Raw genomic sequence first — 14,893 nt, 5'->3', positions numbered from 1 at the left:
AATCCTGCTATCAGGAGAATGAAGGCAGGGAGCTCCAGCAGTCATACAGTACGCTGCTTAACAATGACTGAGTGCTACCCGGGGTTCTTCTAAGGACACAAAGCTTCATACGTTGTCCATCTTAGTGAGAAAGGTTAATGTGGTAATTGCTGTAGACTGGTTGCAGGATTAAGCTGCTTGAATTTAGAATCAATTAAACAAATTGAGAGATTGTGGCTGAGTATTATTTGCAATAAGGACTTTTTGTGATTATCTTCCCCCGGATTGAATGGTAAACAAAAGCTGGTTCATGTTTGTTTCAGTGGAGTAAGCCTACATTTTCATGTTGTAATAAAGCTGTAAGCCTCGGCCATTCTTAGTCTAATGCTTCTGTATACTGTATTTCAGATACAGCTTTGAGACCACCTACAAGTAGTAGTATACAGGCATAAAACATCAGTGACAGTGTTGTGATTTAAATCACAGACAAAAAACACATCAGCCCAGCAAAGCATGCCAAGTCCCTGTTGCGTTGGAGGCCCAGACTCCACCAGTGACATGAGGTGTGGGACCTTTTATCCAGATTTGTGTTGATCCTGGCAAGGACCAAGTGGACAACTTTCATTCATGTGAAGCAAATCCACTGCCTGGTGCACACCCAAGGAACCTTTCTATTTGGCTAATTACTGAGCTCTAACAATATGCAAGTGGAAATGTGCAAACCTGCCACTTTAATACCTCACACAAGGCTGACACAGTCCATCTGAAAGGCAAAGTCCTTAGAGCGTAAAAACGGGGTGGGGTCCCTGTGTAAACAGATAACAAAGCATTTGTTTTGGGAGGAAAGGATCTATTACCTGAACACATGGCAGATCATAGCCACAAATCCGCAGGGATTTTGTTTCCTAAACCAATAGTTGGCCGGGGCACGAAGTGTGACTACTACATGACTAATCCCTGCCAACACACACTGTATACAAAGACCCCCTCCCTTTCTTTAAACTCAAACTAAGTACAACTTCCCTCAGACAACCCAGCAGCCCTACAAATGACTGTATGTACATGAGCTGCGAAGAACAGAATGCAAAGTAATTCAGAAATTATCAGTACAAAAATAATCTATTAAAATACACAGATATGGACTGAAAACAGCAGTTTTCATGAAGACTACTCACTGGTTTTGGAGTCATTCCACATCCTAAGTCCACCTCTAGAAGAGGCCCAAGGCAGCTACACTACAAGTCCATAGAGAAAGTTCGGTACAGGACCATCAAGGGATCATTCACACAACTCTCTGAAGTAACATCTCTGACATGTCCTTCGTCCTCAACCTCACGTTTCTCCTCTGCTGCTGCACAGACACGCCTCCCTGCCCGCCCTTCCACTCAAGCGGCTAAAGGAGCGACAGGAGACTCACTCAAGTGACATATGTCGCCAAAGCCTCTCACTTGGCAAAGAGGCTCTCTAAGCCTGTGACAATGACTGGGACAAAGCCTGCACTGCAGGGCTACTCAGCGAGCATTAAAGAATGGGCGGAGAGGAAGTACAGGCATGTCTCTCTCACTCTCTCTCCCTTTTTCCAGGATCCCTCCATCCTGCCTTCCACAAACTATGCACGCCCATTTACACCCAGCTTCGTTTCAATGATTTTAATGCAATGTGTCTTAGCTCCATTGAAAAGGGAAGGGAGTCATCTTCTCTCAGAGCTTTTGTGGAAGTGTACTTTCATTTCCATGCAATGCTCCAGGGTATTGATAGATGAAGGCAAGGGAGGAGATGCCTGAAATAGACATGATGCTGTTGATAGCAGGCCACTAGGATCTTTAAAAACATGATTTGGCTTTTCCTTTCAACTTTCTTACTTTTGACAGATTTTTATCGTGCAATCATATTTTCTTATCTGAAGGTACGTAAAAAAAAAAAAAATCAGTTCAACCTGCATTTCTCCTGAATCTACAGAAGCAATTCAAATATTTTTATACTGAGGTCTCCGATGTTATCGGTCAGTAAGACTCTCAATAGGCCCCGTTCATATTCCAAGGGCTAAAGCAGGGATTTGCGATGCAGGTACACTGTTTTGAGTTTAAAGTGTTTTACAGATGGAGATTGTACCCACAACATTATTTTATAAGCCTAATGGAAACATAATGACCAAAAAAAATGGTTAACAATGCTCACACTGACCCCCAGGGTCACTCAACCAGCAGGAAAAAGAACTGACATTACATACATTATAGCAGTATATTAAAGCCTGAAACCAGGTAGTGAAAGCTTATATGATTTTTTCAGTCTTAGGCCCCGATGACACAGAGACTCGCCACTATATCACTTCAAAAACACAGTGGCCTGTGTGCAATTTAGTCGAAATTTCTTCAAATCTCCTTTGTGTTCAATTATTTATGTAAATTAGGAAACCACACTTTCTATACAGTCCTACTTTTTTTTCTTTTACTTTAAAACAGTGAAATTCAACCTAAACCTGCTGTCACTAAACATGATTACACAGTCCATTTGAGACAGCTGTCTTCAGTTCAAATGGACCTTCTCCATGTTTAAAAAAAACATTGCCTCTGTAAAGGAAGAGAAAAAAAGCCCTGGAGGCAACACTTTGGACTTACATGTTCACTCAAAGCTTGACAAGCTATGCAGACATGGGACCATGTATGTACACAAAAGATTAAGGTAATCAGAAGACAATAGCTGTTGCACGGCCAGGGTTAGGCTTAACACACGGTGTCTTGTCTAAGTAAATATATGCACCTGGCTGAATGCTATGGGAACTGAGACAAGCAAAGTTGGCATCAAAAGCAAAGGAGACTGAAAATACAACATAGAAGATCGATGCTGAAGTTGTAATATGTATGTATGACTTATGTTCACTCATTAGTCGATTTATGTAAAGTAATCTGCAACTCCTTAGACAACCACTTATCATTTTTAAGCAAAACTGCCAAACATTTGCTGGTTCCACCTTCTCCAGTTTAAGGATCTACTTCTCTCTGTTTTACATCAATGGAAAGTGAATATTTTAAGATTTTGGACTGTTGGTCGAACTCATCATACAAAACTGAGATTGACAGTTTTGCTCATTTCTGTTATTTTTATATGTCAAACAACATATCAATGAATCGAGATAATAATCTCCAGACTAATTGATGATGAAAATGATAGCCCCCTGAATCAGAGTGGAGTCATGAGGAACCATGACATTCCCAAGGAGCAGGCCAGGTCCTAACTGCCAGAGATTGGCCTACTAAAATCCTCATACTACGTAAGACTGGATAAAAAAATTTCCATTAATTGTGCTGGTTAGCCATGTCTTCATATAAAGATATAAAATACTTATATCAAACCTTTTTCAGATTCAAATTACTATCGCTCTGATAATGACTCACAACTCACTGGTGACCATCATACATAGTAACAAACAGAAGACAATGCACAGGTCTCTGCTCATGACCAGTTTCATTGTGCTTGTTAAATTAACATGAATGTTGAAAAACAAACAAGAGGAAACCTCGTTTATGAATTCCATCGTCACGTCTCCACCAACACCTCAGTCCCCTGTGGTGACTGACAAAAAACGGTTGCCCTGCCCCATGCCTTTGTCATGATGCACTTCCTCCCCAACAGTTCTTGCCTCCTGTGCGTTCAGGTAATTACAAGTCATGTGCTTCTTTCTTTACGCAAAGCTCACACATCCTTAGCAATTAGAAAATACCTTCCAAACAAACTTACGAAAAGCTTGACATACTAAACCATGAGTTGACTGGGTCAACCAACTGTAAATATATGTGTCTGTTTGTGTGTGATGAGTATAATTTAAAAAAGGATGGAAAGGCAACCGGGAAACACCTAAGTATGTACTGTAAATCTATTACAACATCAGCTAAGGTCAGGACTAATTCATGATTATATTATAATCTCTAAGATTGTTTGAAAGCACAATAAAAAAAAGATTCCAGTGTTTACATATGCAACACCACGTGCAGACATGCACACACAAAAGAAACGCATCGTGACAAGCTTTGCTGTCATTAGACAATGACGAGCAACGATGGAGGAGGGTTCACATGTCCATAAACATCTGCTGGGACCGACAGAGAGGAAGCTCGCCTCCAGACAAGCGCCATTCAAGAAGAAATACTAGAGTGCTCTGGCAAACAAAAGCTTTCCTGTGTCTTCTTTGTATAGTACACAAGACGATTGAGACTCAATGGGTTGGGCTACTTATCGTCTCATTCTTAAAATTCACAAAGTTAAACACAAATGCGATAACTGCAGAAAAACTCTCATGCACGCTTTCAAACTGTGAGTTATCTAGTGACAACTATTCCAACTGGTGCCTAGACCTTATCAGGACTAATTTGTTGTTAGATCTATGGAGAAAGCAAAGACCCAAAAATCACATGCAAAACAACAGTAGCTTTGAGGAATGTGTTTCTGATCGTTTGCCTGAACCGTGGCCTGTTTGTTTGTGTATTACTGCTACTGGTTGAACTGATATGTTTACCACCCAGTCTTGTTGTTTGTATGAGCTGCGGTTGACACCTGCAGATGTTATCTGATTACTCTTTGTGTAGCAAATACCGCATCTATCTGTGTTTTATTATATCGGCTTCATTAACAATACTCTTTGAATGACCTGCTTATCTACGTAACACATCTACAGATATTTTTGAAGATTAAAACAGCTGATGCACTCAACATATGCCAATATCAGGCAAAGTCCTGTCGCATTATCCATATCTCAAAGACTGTATCAAATAGATTGTGAGGAGTCAGATACAGTAGACTGCTCAGTTGAGATACTAACTCATTCGAGGGATGTTAAAAATTAATCGTTAATCAATTAATCAACCATCAATCAACATTAAGATTGCTAAGAAATTTATTAACCAACAACCAGACATGGGCACATATATTCAGATTTTCTCTATGATGAGAGAAAGTGTATGCTGTTGAAATTTTGCTTGTTTGCAAAACAACTCTTGACAGTCTTGAGAATTTAAACTAGTTAAGAAATAGAAACTCACCTTACCTCAAAGGTCAACGCGTCTTTTTCTCATTGCTTGCAGTGAAGTTAGTCTTGTCTCTGTTTCAGTCCATCGAGTACTATAACAAGCTAGTAAGTGCAGAATCCACACAAACAACTCTCTGACACACATCAAACACATCCACCTACAAACCTGCACGTCCAGTATTATGTAAAGGAGGAGTTTGACGCAATTTCATTGTACACAGGAACAAAAGGTTTAAAGATAAAAGCATGTAGCGGCTTTAAACCTCAAAGCACTCCAACAAAAACACTGTAAAGCATATGCACGTGGAGAGCTAGAGGTTAAAAAACATTAGCATTGGATACATCTATAACTTTCCAAAAACCACTAGCCAGTGTTGTAAGAAGTTCCCCAAAGCCTTACTTCAGTAAAAGTAAAGATATCGTGCTAAAATATTACTTTAGTGAAAGTGAAAGTCAAAAGTAGTTTTCTGGCAATAAATGTACTCGGCTGTCAAATGTACAAGTAAACGTACACTGCAATATCTGACAAAGTGACTTTACTTGGAGAAAAAACAATTATGAGGTAATCGGTTTCCTGACTTTTTTAAAGTCAACTTTTAAAATTTACAGTGCAGGCTAAATAATACATACATTTACATGTATGTACTGATTTTCTAAGTTTTTCTGATTATTGCACAGCACTTGAGTAAATGTACTGTGTTACTATCCATCAGTGCCAATAGCATGTGATTTATTTGAACTAAACACACCCCTACAGCAGCACCCTTACATAGGTTTATGGGTTGTTAAAATACCATTAATGCCAGAACAGTAGTTTCATTCCTCCATCCTTGGGGCACATGTGGTGTACTGATGTTTGTCGAGGTGTGCCGCTCAATTAAGTAAGGCCAAGCTTTGAGGGATTCTTGCGCTGACACATAGTACTTTCTGGAATGTCAGGTCAAGAGTTGCCTCTATTATCAGAAGCTAGCCTGGCACGCAAACCGTTGGCACGCTACATTACAACCTTTAATTCCTGATACCAAACACAAACCTCAAGGTTGGGCATTTCCTGAATGAACAAAATAGTTTCTCCTCTAGTGCTTCAGATTTTCTGGAAAAATATTCCCTCACAAAGAAAACATGGACATGTGAACACAAATTATTTCAAAGGCTGGATTTCCATTTTAAAAAATTAAAGTCTGTTGAGTGATACGGGCCAGGAAACAACATGAATCACTATGGGAACGTGTCCCTTGCACAAGTGAAGAGTGACAAACAGTGGCATTCAGCAGCTTAATCAGTTTGCCACAGCTAGCAGCACAGGGAGAGACAGTGTGGAGACCAGCAGTCACACTCAACTTCCTCCCTTCAAACACGGAGGCCAGGAGAAGACCTCTTCACACCTTCCTTCACCCTAACACATTGTTCATCGCTGTTGCAGAGAGGCAGATAAGGGAGCAGTGCTGTGCTCTATGGCCTGAGCTAAGCTGGTAATTAGTTTATGGGATAATCCTGAAGGCCTTAAGTGGTATTTAGTTTGGTTGGTAAAGTCTTTTGAAGAAGTCCAACAAATGGATGACATTCTGCTTCATAAATGCTGTTTGTGTAGGTCCAACCCTCAGAATTTTGACCATAGCTCAGTTTGCAAAAGTCTGTCTTAAAACATTAGCATTTTTTAGGATTGTAGTGCTTTGTTCACAAATATGACTGTTAATGAAAGCTACAATGAAATAACAGCTTTATAATGACCTCAACATACATTTTTTTAGTGTTATTCCATGTATTTAAATTAGTTTTGTGTGCTGTAGATGGTTTCTCTCCGGTGTTTTGACTTTTGGTGGTGGGGAGACTATTTTGTTAATATAGCCATTGCATCTTTAATTTATCATTACGATTTCTGTATGTTAATGGCTGTGCAACACCACACAACTTCCAAAGTTGTCCCATCGCTGTGCTTTTCACACTACACCACTTTTGGCCTTGCAATCTGCAGTCTTGCGATCGTTGTGCTTTGCACACTGCATGACTGATCAGCGACAGGGGTCACACATAACAAGATCAGACAGTAGGTCTGTCAAATTTTATTCAAAATCTGAACATTTGTTCAAATGTGGGGTGAATGTTCATATTTGAGCCTTAATAACCCGTTTGAAATGTGTAGTTCATGAGTGCATTAGGCTGGTTGTTGTAGTTTGTGATCAAGCACTCTAAAACTATCAGCTAGACCCATGGCCCTGTGGACTAAACTAATGTTATGTTACGAAAATGGAGGGCAATAACGAGCACCCTTAGATGCCAAAGTCACAAACAAAAATAAGGCTGTTTGTCGACTTTGTAAAAAGGCAACTGTCCTACTCTTCAATGAAAACAAATATGCCAACTCACATAGCTTACCACCTAACTGAGGCACGACAGACGTGCGGTGCAGCACCAAGTGTACAACCTTGTTTGACTGCATATTATTCGGCACACAAGGCTTCAGCAGGCCCCCTGCCAGAAGATTGTAGGGCCATCAAGGATAAGATATAAGGTAAGGCAAGATAAAAGTGACAGGCATAAAGCAAATAATCAGTTTATACAGCTGTTGAAAAATCAACATTTGATTGCTGGAAGAATGGGACAAATGTGATGTTAGATTGGCTGCACAGTTAATAACGCAATGAAAATAATGATGTGTTCTAATTCTTTTGAACAAATTGCGTGTCATTTGAAATTTGTGTTTGTGACATGCATGAATGACCCAAGTGGGCCGAGTTGATTGTGCACTGATTTACAGTGAAAAAAACAAGGAAGTAATAGAAAAGAATATGGGTGAGAGGTTGGATTAGGATGCGTGGAAAGCCAGGATTATTTTTTACTGAAAACTACTACTTGCTACTGAAAACATGCCAGCTCCTATTGTGGTTCAGCAAGGACGACACGGTAACAAATGCTGAAAAGCTTGTATGTATGACAGCAGAGAAGAGAGGAAGAAAGAGGGGAGGGTCTGCTGTCATTGGCTGTAGCCCATTCCTGGCTCGCTGACCTGTCTGTGACTCAATCAGATATTTAGCCTTCTAGAAATCCAGCACATGTCATCCCCAAGCTCCTTGATCAGGTCTTTGAACAGGACAGAGGACCTTTAATTACAGTGCTGGCACTGTATGTGTTTGTGTGTGTTTCTAACTATGTGCAGGATTAGCTCCCAACGACACGAGACACTAGAAGATCCGTTTCAGTTCTTAGACACAATGCCTTCCCCCAAGAGAACTTGAAATTTTGGGGAACTTCTGTACATGATTTGAAATAGTATGTATTTTTTCATTCTTTATTCACTTTTTTTGTTTAATGGATCAAGTAGGTTGTAATGGGCCTGTTTTTTCTGCAGCTCAGCTTGTCTACCTTTCTAAGTATTCATTTTGCTTTAACAATATGTAACAATCACCCACAACTCTACAAAGTCTTGAGTCCAAAGGAGTAAATTGTCTGTTTCCACTTGAGACAAAGGACAGTGAAAGCACCTGTTGACACACTGAATTCTCTCATCTCACTTTTCTTCTCATTGTAGGAAGTCAAAAGAAATATCTGACAGTAACAGCCACCCATGAAGCTACAGAGACTTTCATGCACTCAGTGACAAGTTATGATAAATGCCACTTTGTGATGTTTAGAAATAACAGCGCGACCCAGGGGATTAACATTCATCTCCGAAGGGCTCACACACTGAATGTTATGATGGCTCACCTCAGGTTGAGACGTGTCTGGTCTTGTAGCACACCATTGTGAACACTCTAACTCTCCCATCCTGCCTTGTAAACAACTAAAACTGGTTGCCATTAGTCAAGCCTTAGGTAGAAAAGTTGAAAAGAAAAGAGTTGTTTTCATGTCACTTTGGGTCTTTCCTCAAGCCGCTTGCACCTGCAGCCTAGTTTCTTCCCAAACAGGACACAAAAGGATCAGGAGTAATATTTCTACCTTAACATCTGTTTGTCTGGATGAAGAGAGTCTGAGCCAGGACTGCAATCCCATAAGTGTGCGTGACATTAAGAGATATCATGTATAATCTGTACAGCTTCAAAAATATAATACCTTTTAATCGCCAGCATATGGGGCAATAATAATACACAGTCTAATGCATAGCAGCATTAAGCAAAAAACAAGATAAAAGTGAAGTACTTATGAACAGTTGTAGATTAAATGAATAAGAAGAATGATAAGTGTTGACAGTTAATTGCTAAATATTCTACATTCTTCATCTACACTTGTAATGTGACAGAACTCATCATGAATAAATTCCATACGCCTTCTCATAATCAGCTGGCAATCAATGCATTTTGAAGTATCTGCTGCAACATGTCAAGATACTGAGGCTCCTGTGTAACCTCAGAGTGCACCCTCAAAGCTATCCAACAAAAATCATTACTTGTAAAGCAAGCTCTGACAAGGGCTCACAACATATAATCAATCAGATAAGTACAACCCATTTTTGATAACTGAATTGAATAAAACTCAGACTGAGAAAATATCATGTTATGTCATGTTATCTCTATCAGTGATAGAATCAACTAAAAACACAATTATTGTCATCCTAATACAAGAATGACATATAATGTGCTACTATCACATCACTAAAAGCAGCTGAGGTATTTCAAGAGCTCTTTCTGAAAACCGACTATCATTTCCTGTTTTCGCTTGTTTTAACCCAGGTTGCCTGTAATCTGTTACATCAATGCTGTGGCTCAGAGCCAACAGCGCTTGAGGAGACTCATCAGCTTCTAAGTTACTCTCTGGACAGAAAACATAGGAGCTGTACCTTGCATCACCCTGCCTGAGTGATAGCCTCACTGCTGTCTAACACAAGCCCATGACAGGGGTACCCCTGTGAAAGTGTCAGGACCTTGCTTCATTTGCATTTCTGGAACACCATGAATGAAAGTGTTTGTTCTGGTCTGTGCGCCCTATTGAAAGGGTCCATTAAAGAGTGTTTTAGAGGTTCCACTGTGTTGCATCGGAAGTTTGGGAGCTGGTGTATGGAGCAACGTGCCAGAGCAAAGAAAAAAATGTGGTGATGGACATGGTGGCCAGGATCGATCTGTATGCAGATGATGCACCGCTTGACGTCTTTCAGCGTGAGAACAGGTGGGCCATATAACAAGTGACAGGATCCGTCAGGTTAATAAATGTTTCAACACCGACATTCAACATGTTGGCAGGTAGTGATTAAACTCAGTGTGGCTGGTCTCAGATTCAGAGCCAAGTATCAACTGAAGCTTGTTTACTGTACATCAGAAAGATTGCAACATCCCCCTTGGCAACTCTGCTGACTAACAATTATCAAAATACCTCCTCTATTTATCACGCAAAGGCACTTGTAGGAGTAAGGAGGACATTCAGTTTTTACAACTTTGCAGTAAAGTTTCACGATGAAAAATGAAACTTCAAAGTGATACAAAAAATATGGCTGTTACCATGAAGAGGCGGAGACTTACAAGAATTATAATTACCATGACAAGAGTGAATTAGCCTGTGTGTTATTGCTGTTGTTCAATACATTGGGTGTTTTTTCAGACTGATGGATGAGTTTTACTCGTCCTTACTTTTTTCAAAAGAGGGTCAGTAGTTTATTTGTCACAACAGTGTTGCTGTAAAACCATCTGGTTATTATGTGTTGTTGGTCAAAACGCACGCATACTTGCAAATGGCTAACCTCTGCACTACAGTGTGCATCATCTGTGGTGGACCATCTGAACATTCAACATGGAGCTGCTGGCTGAAGAGTTCATACTGAACATACAAATAATATTCTTGCATTTTGTCCTTTTTTTGTCAGGTGTGTTCACATTTGGATACAGCTGGGAGTAGACAGCCTCATTGGTACCAATGTCTGACTTACATTTTTGTATTATTGTAACAATTTACTGCAAAACAGCTTTGCCATTTGCCTACTTTAAGGAAGTGTATAATCTTCAACCTGTCAAATACTGACACTTTGGGTTGGCTAGCATCCCGGTGGCCTTGTTTGACACCTGAGAATATGACTCAATAATAAACTTTCTCTAGAATGCATGCCTCAGCTTTAAACGCAGATTAATGGCAGTGGTTTTTCTGTCATTATGTAATCCATGTCCTCATAAAAAAAAAACACAGCCCTTCAAGCCAATCCAAAACCGAAATCAATCCAAAGTATTTTTATGAGGCCAGGGTACAATTATAATTACCAAATTGACAAATAGATAACTGACTTAAGTCCTTTGTTTTTTTAATAGAGTCTGACTGATATATTGGTTGGTTGATATTATCGGCAGGTATTGGTCTATCCCAGATATATCAGTGTCGGTGAATATTTTGTTCGATATGTGCTGATAAGAAGTCTTTTTTTACAGAACTAATTGCAGAAAAATGTGCTTGGGGTAATTTATAATATTGAAATTCCAAGTGTTTACAGTTTCAGTGCACAGATGTCATTAATGACAATGTATTTTGTTAAACTATAAATATGCTGCCCTCATTAAGTACGCATCTTTGTCACAAGCCACATTTGAGGGATCTCGGCCAATATAATAATAAATTATCGGAATTTTTTAAACCCGAAGACTGCATTAACACCAAATCTAGCTTTGTTGCAAAATGCGGCAGGTTGGTGCAGCAGTGTGGTCCATGTGTGTGACATGTTAGGAACCCCTCAGTTTGCCGAAAGACGAAGCTGCTATGTTGTTATGCTACTAGCATGCTACTCCTACTAGTGATTGTTTGTCCTCATCAATGGATTAAAAATAACAGTAAACAACCAGGAACAGGCAGATCACTGCTGTGTTTTAAACTGGGGCATGTGAGTGAACCGAAGTGAAAGTGAATCTTAACGCTACACAGAGAAATGTCTGTTGTGTTCCCCCTGTAGTATTAATCCATGCTAAATAACATGCCCTGCTACTGACCCGTTCTATGCTGCTTATGATCACCAGTCATGCCTCTGCCAGAGTAGGTTAAGCATGCCGGTCCTGCAGTGATCGTTTGCATCCACAGATGTGTGCACAAAGCAGAACGGAGTGAATACACACGACACACTCCACTGTAGCTTCTGTCATAGTCTGATCGCTAGCTTATGTGATTGGCCACTGGATCGTGATGTCGGGCTGCATTTCTTTAAAAGTTGAGTCCTCTTCAACTATTCCACCGGAGCCGGCTGCGACGGCACGCACGGCCGCAGCCAAGACGGACTACCCACATTAAAATGAATGGGCAAACCTGCGTTTTTGCCACAACGCTGGATGCAATGGGAATTTAGCCTTATATCGGTGTCAGCATCAGCCCCAAATATACAGTATCGGTCAGGCTCTATTTATTAAGGTAACAAAAAGTAACCATTTTGCAGTTTGATGAGAAAACATCTTCCACAGGAAATTCAAGACAATAAAAGATAATATTTATCACCCTCATATTTATCTATTCAATGAAAAAAAGCATTTCTGATAAGCAGGGTGATACATGCTGAATTACCTGGACCTTTACTTGGCCTGATGGCAATGAAGATGCAGATCAACAAAGGTGGAACTGCATACCACTACTCAAAAAGTCATGTGCAAGATTACTGTGATCAAGGTTGTGACCCCGAGAAAGCATGAACGTTAGCGAGTGCAAGACTGACAAAAACAAACAGAAAGCAAGAGAGGGGAGAGGGAGAGTTTTGGGGGTGATATCTACGGCACAGGAGAGAGAGATCCATGGGAATTCAGCTCATTAGCATATGAATCAAATTCCAGCAGCAGGAAAAGACAGGCATTCACTTCAGAGCCTGTTGTTAGGAATACCAGCAGTAGATGAGCAAAATCATTGCGCTTGGAGTGCAAGGGTCAAAGTTAATACTCCCATGGTGTGCTACAAAAGCAGAGCTAAGGAGGCCTGGGTATATTATGATGAAGATAAAACAACCTATATTACTGCGACCCACTATAGGCGTTCAAACAAGCTTGTACAACACTTGCACAACATGCTCATCACGGGGGTGAATCTCAGCATTAAAAAGGCTGCTGCTTTAATGATTATGAAAAAAGCCACTAAGATAATATTTTCAACTTACAGCATGTGTTCTCATGCATCACTGCCCTTTCTGCTCTTTGGTTTAAAGATGTATAGTAAGTAGAGCTCCAAAGCTTAGCCAATTAATCCGACTGAACCAACAGAAAATTAATCAGCAAACTTTCTTGATAATGAAATAACTGATTTAGTCAAAAATGCCAAACATTTGTGGCCCTTAAATGTATCATTTTGGTTAATTTGTATCAGACTGACATTCACCTAATAGCCAGAAACACAACAAATCTGCTGGAGCAGCTTTTTGGTAACAAGTTTGTTATATCAACTTAAAAGGAGGTGATATGTGGTGGTAGTGACATCAGCGTTGTGTTACATCTTGTTTTAGATTGTAAATCAAGATTTTACATACAAACCCCAAGTACCCAACAATGAATGAAGAAGTTAACATGAGCTCCACCTCAACTAGCCACAATAATATAATTAGATGATGATGGTCAGATACCATTTTTTCTAGTACCTAGTATTGATTCCAATACCTATACTTATCTAGTTTTACAGTCAGTCATAACTGAAAAAGAAGAAAATTATCAACAAATAAGTTTGCTGTCTTGTGCTTGAAGTTACACGAGTATATGCTGTATATACATTATACTGGCTACTCATGCAGTAAAAGATGCGTACAGGTGTGGGGAATGCTGCTGGAAAGTACCGGTGTCCTGTTTAATAAGATCTTGTACTCACTGATACCCAATCCAGCAGTTTTAGGCATAACCAATACTGGTATCGAAACGGCCCTTAATATAATGCTGCTTACGCATTATGAATGAGTAACAGTAAACATATAATCACTGGCAGCTGGTGACTCAAAAAATTGGCAAGGACAGGAGGAAAACCAACCCACTGTGTCATTTTATTTTACACTAGTTGCTAGAAAAATTATTTCATAAATGATACTGAGATTTGGTGACGTGTTGTTTCAACCAATTTCTATTGTATCCCTCGTGCTACTTAAAAATACAGGTGGAGCAACCTCCTCTGCTTCTATGGACCAGTCTCCCCTGCAGATAATGTATGTATAAGAAAAAATTATAATAATATAATGAATGTTGGTGAGTACTTTTTATTCATTAAGTACATTTTCCTGAGGACACACATCTGATTTGGCTTAAATATAACCAATTTACTGATCCAGTTTTTTGTTTTTTTTATTGTAGTATTGCTACTATCACTTAAGAAACACATCTAGATATTTTCTCCCTACCTGCCCTCTTCAGTTAAAATCAAGGAATACACTGGAAATGGGACACAGCCCAGACATGTTTTGAGCCTGTTATAAGTTGTGGGGAACTGTTGTGACTCATATCGATCCTCCCAGCCTTAAAGCAAAGGAACATGTATGAACATGGAAACCATGCGTCACAGCCAAATTCTTCACCCCTGTCAAACACAGAGACCACTTATCATGTTTTCACACACAAGTGCCTACTGTACAATCAGATTCGGTCTTAATTGTGTGATATGCCCCCATTTGAAGTCTATCTCATGTTCCCCTTCTCTATGGGTTCAAGGACCAAAACAAAACAGAGTTTTCAGTGATTCACAGACAAATCTGCAGGAGATGGCCACACGCGGAGAGGATGTTTACTTCATAGTCTGGCAACTGGGACTTGCTGTCACTGTAAACAAGGCGATGTTCTGCATATGTCACAACTTATTTCAGTATTTCTGTCTTAAAATGAGCGTTTGTCCCTGAAAGAGGGGTCTCAACAGTGAGGGCACTGTTCAGAAGCAGATGGATGCCGTGAAGAGCATTTCAAGTGCCAGCAAACCATGTTCCTCACTTGTTAGGAGGAATGCAGCCTATTGTCAACTGAACTTGCGCAAAAGCTCCTGCAT

General features: G+C 39.9%; 1 protein-coding gene across 8 annotated transcripts in view; it reads right to left on the bottom strand.

The window, feature by feature from the left end:
* Positions 1 to 14,893, bottom strand: part of chl1a (cell adhesion molecule L1-like a) — a 60,414-nt gene that overhangs the window by 38,185 nt on the left and 7,336 nt on the right. Inside the window, exon 1 of one of the 8 annotated variants that reach the window (XM_084365578.1) lies at positions 1,155 to 1,318. The exons of the other annotated variants lie outside the window; for them this stretch is intronic. The gene's annotated coding sequence lies outside the window, so the exon portion shown is untranslated. Of the gene's footprint in view, positions 1 to 1,154; positions 1,319 to 14,893 lie in introns of those variants that run through there. 8 annotated transcript variants of the gene reach the window in all.

This window comes from Pagrus pagrus (assembly GCF_965226575.1).
Source record: "Pagrus pagrus genome assembly, chromosome: 11".
Classification (NCBI taxonomy): domain Eukaryota; kingdom Metazoa; phylum Chordata; class Actinopteri; order Spariformes; family Sparidae; genus Pagrus; species Pagrus pagrus.
Note: the sequence above shows the minus strand (reverse complement) of the source record. Positions and strands in the feature narration are given on the sequence as shown.